The following is an 8,002-nucleotide window of genomic DNA, read 5'->3' as shown; positions in this document are numbered from 1 at the left end:
CAGTAGAAACTTCGCACCCGAGTATGACTGGCTAGAGACGGTTAGCCTAACACAAGAAGTCAACGATTCTGCCAGCATAACATGGTCAGCCCACCATGCATACCAAAGGAGGAGCCAGGGTTTTGACGTTAGCATTATATCACTGTTTCCCCTCCTCCGAGACCAGGCCCATTCTGTTGCGACAATAAAGCAAAGCAAAGCAAAGACCATATGACTCGATACCACCAACTCAAGCAGCACTCAAAGAGCATGCCAAACGTGCTTCTTATGAGGCCGGACACGTGTGGGGACAGGCATTGATGCGACAGCCAGAAACGACCAGCCCATCCGACTAGGGATGGATCAAACAGGGCGAGGAGTGGAAAATCTTCTGGACTCCTCTTGCACCTATTGCGAAGAATTGTCAGGAGTTGGCCAAATGTGGATACACCAAGGCATTTACTGGAAGGGTGCAAGTGCTACAGCTATGGACTCAGTTGCACAGGTCTATGTAGTTGCCACTGCCAGGCCTAGATGGGCACAATATGGGCAATATATGACGGATATCAGGAATGACACTTTACTGCATCTCATGCATGAAAAAAAGAGGTTTCATTGCATTACAAAGAGACAGATTTCGAAGAAGTACACTTCCTGACGATTGTGGTACGTTGTTTAAGGATCAAATAATTAGCACCATTGGCTTCAGCAGTCTAAAACAGACGAAACGACACCAAAACCTCCTTAATCGGACAACCCAATCAATTTCTATGAGAAAAGGTATAATTTAAAGATACAAATGGCCGCCATTTTGAAATTTCAAGTGGCTAGGACCGTTTTCTTGTCAAGTGACCCATGGACACCGCTCATGACAATTTTCATGCTTGTATCACCAACTGAACGATTATGTCCAAAAATCACTCTTATCCGCTCTACTAAAAGACACATATTCTAATAACTAGTATTAGGTAGTATTTTCGATAGGCGTACGGACTCGCATTTTTGTTGGGGGGGGGGGGGGGGGGGGGGTCTTTGCCTGAATTAAACAAAAATTGGACAAATCCGGACAACAACGTTTACACATATTTGCATTACTGCTATAAGAGGGTCCCACAGGCCTCACTGATCATTGTTAGAGGGTTATAACTAATACTGCGAGAGTAGAATAATGGAAATACACGATGAAACGTTTTTAGGTCAGCACATTTTACCCGAAAATATCTCCATCGTTTTTGCTCGAATGTGGGGTGGGGTGGAGGCAGTTGAGCCCCCCCCCCCCCCCCCCCCTTTAGTAAGCTTATGATGTTTTCGGCTATTACACCTTCTATTGCAGTTAAATAATAGATTACTTAGAACTCCCCTCTAATGATCAAAGTCGACAAATCCAATGTGATCGTGGCCATCTGTTGGTGATTATACCTCCAAATGAATTTATTGTCAAACAGAAAATGTCCGCATCTTGTAGGTGGCAGAGCTCATTGGTAAAGCACACGGCTACTACGCAGTCGGTCTAGGATCGATCCCCATCGGTGAGCTCATGTGCTATTTCTCGTTCCAGCCAGTGATCCTGTTAAATAAAACATGTTTCTTTCTATCTCCCTGTACTATGAAAAATCAGAGTCAGTGAAGTTAACCCGGGTGATTATCTGATCACCTTTGTACCATTCAAAAGAAGTATGGTACTAACGGCGCGTGGTAGTAGTATGTGAAATGGCTAATGTCTCCGCGCCGGGTTTTACAAATTGTGAATTACAGAACTTCTGAAATGATTTGTCCAATATTTTAAATTGACCAAAAGATATTCAGCCCAGGGTCTGTTATCATCTAATCACTGCTAAGGGGATCCAACTGGCCGATAGTGGGCTGTTCAGTGACTGATTTATCACAAATATAGTCGAGACCTACTCGTTAATCACAGATAAGAACAATGATTGAAGGCAATGAGCGACTTGACTAACGAGATGCACAATATTAAAGGCTATCCTTTTAAAGAAGACATTCATTAAAGCTTGTACAATGTAAGCTTGTGGCAAGACGGCGAATATGCAGAGGCGACTCGAGTTAAAAGTTTACTTTATTTCACGGAAAGTAAAAGTCAAGTTTGTTTTGTATAACGACACAACTAAAATACATTGTTTAATTAATCATCGGCTTGAGTATATCAAAAGACATCAGAAGAAGCCCGCTACATTTGTCCCAGTAGCAGAAAGCGATCTTTTATATGCACAGGCTTTCCAGCACATCCTTATGAAATAAATAAAGATTGTTTTATTTAACGACGCTACAAGAGCACATTGCTTTTTTTTATATTATCATCGGCTATTGGACGTCAAACATATGGTCATTCTGACACTGGGTTTTTTTTTTAGAGGAAACCCGCTGTCGCCACATAGGCTTCTCTTTTACGACAGGCAGCAAGGGATCTTTTATTTGCACTTCCCACAGGCAGGATAGCACAAACCATGGCCTTTGTTAAACCAGTTATGGATCACTGGTCGGTACAAGTGGTTTACACCTACCCATTGAGCCTTGCGGAGCACTCACTCAGGGTTTGGAGTCGGTATCTGCATTAAAAATCCCATGCCTCGACTGGGATCCGAACCCAGTACCTACCAGCCTATAGACCGATGGCCTAACCACGACGCCACCGAGGCCGGTAGCACACCCTTATGAAAACGTAGGAATGAAAATATAGGAAAAGTAGGACAAAAGTAGGACTGAAACAGTACGTAGCGACATTAATCATGCTCATACTGGAAAAACTAATGTGTTAAATCCAAAAAGTGGTATTAATGATAAAACACTTTAACATTTTATGTGGTGCTCTGCTTCTACCTATAGTTTCTGTTCTATCCAAAATAATATGAATCTAATGTAACGGTTACGTTATACAGTTATTTCAAATTATTGTACACTGTATTAATCAATATACATATTTACATGCATAGTCATGCTGGTGTACAGTAAATCAGATTAACATGATGAATTTAAGTTTTCCATAATGTATTATAGATTCTGAAGTGATATCATACACACATTTTGTATATTATAATCATATTAATCATTGAAATATTTGTTAGCTTTCAAGGTGTAATTTTAATGTGGAGATTATATGGTGCCACAAATTGGGAGATATATCTTGCTGCCAAAAAAATTAAAAAAATAATAATAATAAAAAGAAAATGAAAAAAACTATTTTTCTAAAAATCCATAACTGTTGATTTTTATAATAACACAAGTAATATGGACACTTTCAACAGAAATTCGCGGCATTTTGAAACAAAAAAGAAGGAAAAAGTATAAAATAAAATTGGTCAACCAAATCAGTGATTTTCAAAATTAGTTAGGAATATGACATATTAGGTATCATATTTTAAGTAATTAACTGTTGTATACGTATTTATTACAAATATAGCTAATAATAAATGTTGCTTAGAAATGCGTTGCTAAGAGACATCGTTCGTAAATTCCTAATATCCCCGAATAATCAGTAACGTAGTACGGAGACCAGTTTCGGGGACATAAGCATTCGGTTTTAAATTATATCGATATTTATAAACAGACAGTTCTTATGAAAACAGCCACTTGTTTATTACTTTTTTTGCGCTTCACCGAGGCGCTCGCTTGATGCGCGGTCGATCTGGGATCGATCCCGGTCGGTGGTCCCATAGGCCTATTTCTCATTCAGCCAGTGCACCACGACTGGTATATCAAAGACCGTGGTATGTGCTATCCTGTCTGTGGGATGGTGCATATAAAAGATCCCTTGCTACTAATGAAAAAATGTAACTGGTTTCCTCCAAATGTTTGACATCAATAACAGACGATTAATAAATCAATGTGCTCTAGTGGTATCGTTAAACAAAACAAACTTTTAACTTCCTGCGCTTGTAATGAGCACTAAACCGTTGGTACGTACGTTTTCTGCACGGAGCGTAAAAAAACCTTGTAGCATGTTTCAACCGTAAATATCATAAAATACGTCACCCGTTTCGGTGGATAGAAAAACCTTGTAGCATGTTTCAACCGTAGATATCGTTAAATACGTCACCCGTTTCGGTGGATAAAAAAAACTTGTAGCATGTTTGAACCGTAGATATAATTAAATACGTCACCCGTTTCGGTGAATGAAACATTTAGTGGTATAACTTATATCCAGAACTTTCTTAAACAAAACTGTTTGGTGTTTTATTAAAGCATGTATGTTTTTATGTGTTTTAACAAAACATGTACTTATAATAAATTCTTTAAAATGCTTTTAAATATTTAAAAGATAAATTACAAAACAGGTAACATTTGTCGTGTTGACAATTCTGATATCTTTGAACTGTCTTATAAGTTGAGCAAATAAATGGTTTTATTACCCCAACAGACACTCATAACAAAGAAAATAAATAGAGGATATTATATGAGTGTCCATGACAGACGATGTTTACGACACGAGTGCCTAAATTATCATATTTCCCGAGCGAGAGTACCACACCACCGAATGCCTTTCAAGCTGGCTGTGGATGCCAGTGACGTGGGAGCTGGAGCTGTGCTGTTCCAGGAAGATGAAAATGGACTGGACCATCCTGTAAGTTTCTTCTCCAAAAAGTTTGACAAACACCAGGTGAACTATTCCACTATAGAGAAGGAAGCTTTGGTCATGGTACAAGCTCTGAAGCATTTTCAGATCTACGTGAAATCGGCATTGCATCAAGTGGCTGTCTTTACTGATCATAATCCGCTTACCTTCATTCACAGAATGAAAGCCACCAACCAGAGAGTTTTGAGATGGAATCTTCTTCTGCAGGAATTCCCAATTACCATTGAACATATCAAGGGCACATCCAATGTAATCGCTGATGCCCTGTCCCGAAGTTGAACGTTATGATAATGTGTTGACATTCTTGATTTCTGTTTTGTTTTTATATATTTTATTGTATACCAGGGACTCAGAGACTCAGTGTGATTACTGGTAGTCACCCTATTACTATGTGTTATAAATGCCCGGATGCGTCGATTAACGCACATTTTGTTTTGTTTAAATGTAGTATATTTCCCTATTCCTAGAGTAGAGGAAATATCCTTTTTGAGGTGTGTGTGTGTGACGGAACATGCTCTTATCTTTTCGCCTGTGGCTATGTCCATTATGTTGGGGGCTAGTGCAGCTTGGTTACGTAATACCTCCGCGCGACCGTACATCCTAATACACACCCAGACCAGATGTGGAGGCCATGTGGCCAGTAGTTACGTAATAACTCCGGTAGTGCGGTTTATGACCGGGGTATTGCTAGCGAACTGGTGACAGTAAGTCTGGCCGTCTAAGAGAAAATACCGACTCTGGGAGTTGTGGAAATATCACATGATAGATGAGGTACCGCGTTATGTCCCCAGGCGATATTCGCTGTCTCCGAGATTTTTGAATAAATAGATAGGATTTTAGATATATCGGGGAGAAACTTTGGAAGTATCCAGGGGAACGGACGTCGTCCACTAAACGATCTATATAAGTTCAGTCCGGACGTGGTAAATATATTTTCTGCTCTGTTGTATAACCTTGATGTGATTGATGTGACTTTAAATATTTTAATACTGTATTATACCAATATTCTTTAGACAGTAGGCTTCACTGTTCTAATATTTTTATACGAGTATTTGGTAATATAAAGCTTAGCTGGTCATCCTAGAGGACCTAGGTAAACTGTAGGTTATTGTCTTTATTGTGATAGATACCAGTATTAATTCTGTATTACAAGGTTACTGAATGAATAGTTAAGGGTTAATTTAAAATTAACCAGTTAGGAATAGAGTTGTAATTCCTTTATTAATTAAGTTCAACTGGCAGCGTTTCTCAATTATCACACGTGTGTGTGTTGTATCACGGTGAAGTGATTAGAATATTGTGTAAACTAGTGATTGACTAGTTAAGTGATTAGTTCTAGGTTGTTATTATATTGTTGTTGTTAATTAACTACTGCGGCAAGTACATTTGTCAGCGTAGTGTTAATACAGATTCCAAAGTGTATTGTGTTTTGTGTTTTCTAGTGTGCTAAACGTGCTATATATATATATATATATATATATATATATATATATATATATATATATATATATATAAGATCGTATCTCTGATTATACCTAGAGCCGAGCCACTCGTGTATTAGAATGCCCGATACAGAGAGATCTAATAGATATACAGTTAGGAGAGATATTTGGATAATCGTGTTTTATTCAGTTACGGGTATTATAGGATCCCCGTGACACGGGGGAGCAATTGTTTATTTTTTTAATGTTCTTGTGTCCTGATATCTGCATAATTTCAGTGGGTGGCACATTTGTACTGATTAACTTTTGTATAAATAATTAATAATGTTCAAACAAACAAAAATTCAATAGCAATTTTGCATTGTCATTTTCCCAGCGCCCTGAAAACGGGAACGTCATGTACCCAGTTTCGTGTTACTGTAAGGAGATGTAAAGTGACGTCATTGGAATACTGACGTCATTCAAATTCAAAATTAGCTGGAATGTCGTGTCGGCCAATCATAAAGAAATGTATTCTTACAACAGCCAATCGTTAAACAACAATGCCAGGAGGACATACGATTTAGTTATGACACACGAGGGAAATCGTTCGATAAATATGACCCTCGTTATGCTGTACCTCGTAGGTAATAAAAATCATAATTTTCTCAGAGAAATTATCAAGCATTGGTTTAACGTACAATACTATTGGACGATTTGACGCCAACAAACCAATCACTTTGTCGGTACTAAATATGACGTCGTCACGATTTGGCAAAACACATACAATGACGTCACGTAGTTTTAAAGTGTTTGCGTTTACGTAAATTCTAGTTTCAGTGTTAAACTTGTAATAAAATGGCAATTTAACGCAATGTATTTTATATATATTTTTTTTTTTTTTTTTTACAGAATACATAGAACTTTTGTTTTTGAAAACTATCTGTGAACCGTGAATAAATACAAAGTTAAAGCAATACCCAGAAGAGTAGTTTACGTCGTTTCTATATATAGGCTAATGACGTGTAGCCGATGTATATCGAAAATAAAGGCTTTAAAAAAGCAAACCCAAATAGATGGGGTAATAAATAGAATAACAAACTCGGTACCAGTTATTATCAAATTTATGTCCCTCGTAAAATAATTTTCACTTGTCACTCTCTAAAGCTCGTGACAAGTGAAAATTATTTCACTCGGGACATAAATTTGATAACTGGTAACTCGTTTATTATCCTCTATATAATGGTACCAAAATTTTTTTAAAGTTTGCTTTGTTTAACGACTCCACTAGAACACATTGATGTATTAACAATCGGCTATTGAAGTATTGGATGTCAAATATTTGGTGATTTTGACATATTATCGTGTTGCATTTGTAGCAAGAAATATTTTATATGCGCCAATCCACAGACAGGATAGCACGGCTTTTGATACCAGTTGTGGGGCACGGTCTGGAATGAAAAATAGTATAATGGGTCCACCAACGGGGATCGATCATAGACTGACCGCACATCGCGTGTCAAATGAGGGCTTTACAACTGGGCTACGTTCCACCTTAAAGCTGACCAAAAAAAAAAAGGTGAAAAGTTTTAGTAAAAAATTCTATTAGGAATTCTAAAAGGAAAAAAGAGAAAAAAAGTAGACCTCTGCCATCATATAGGCTACCATCGACGTCCCAAACTGTGTTCACGTAACGACAAAAACACGAATACGATATTTACGGAAATACTATTCTACATTTTTCAGCTACAATACGTAAACCAAAATAAATTGCAATCAAGTAACGTAAAAAATCAACAATGTGGACGTAAAACAAATCCATTCTAATAATAAAAATGAAACGCCCTCCGGTAAACAGGAAAGGGTGCGACGTTTCTAACTGCGTTCAGGTGCATGCATTTGCAAAACGTATCATACTGCGCATGTGCGGTTCATCATTTTCCATTTTTAAGGCAACTACATGAAAAAATATGTTTCTTAATCATGCACAGTTGCCGAAATTTAAAGGAAAAAT

This window comes from Gigantopelta aegis, chromosome 2 (genome assembly GCF_016097555.1).
Source record: "Gigantopelta aegis isolate Gae_Host chromosome 2, Gae_host_genome, whole genome shotgun sequence".
Lineage (NCBI taxonomy): Eukaryota > Metazoa > Mollusca > Gastropoda > Neomphalida > Peltospiridae > Gigantopelta > Gigantopelta aegis.
The sequence above is the reverse complement of the archived record's forward strand: the minus strand, read 5'-3'. Positions refer to the sequence as shown.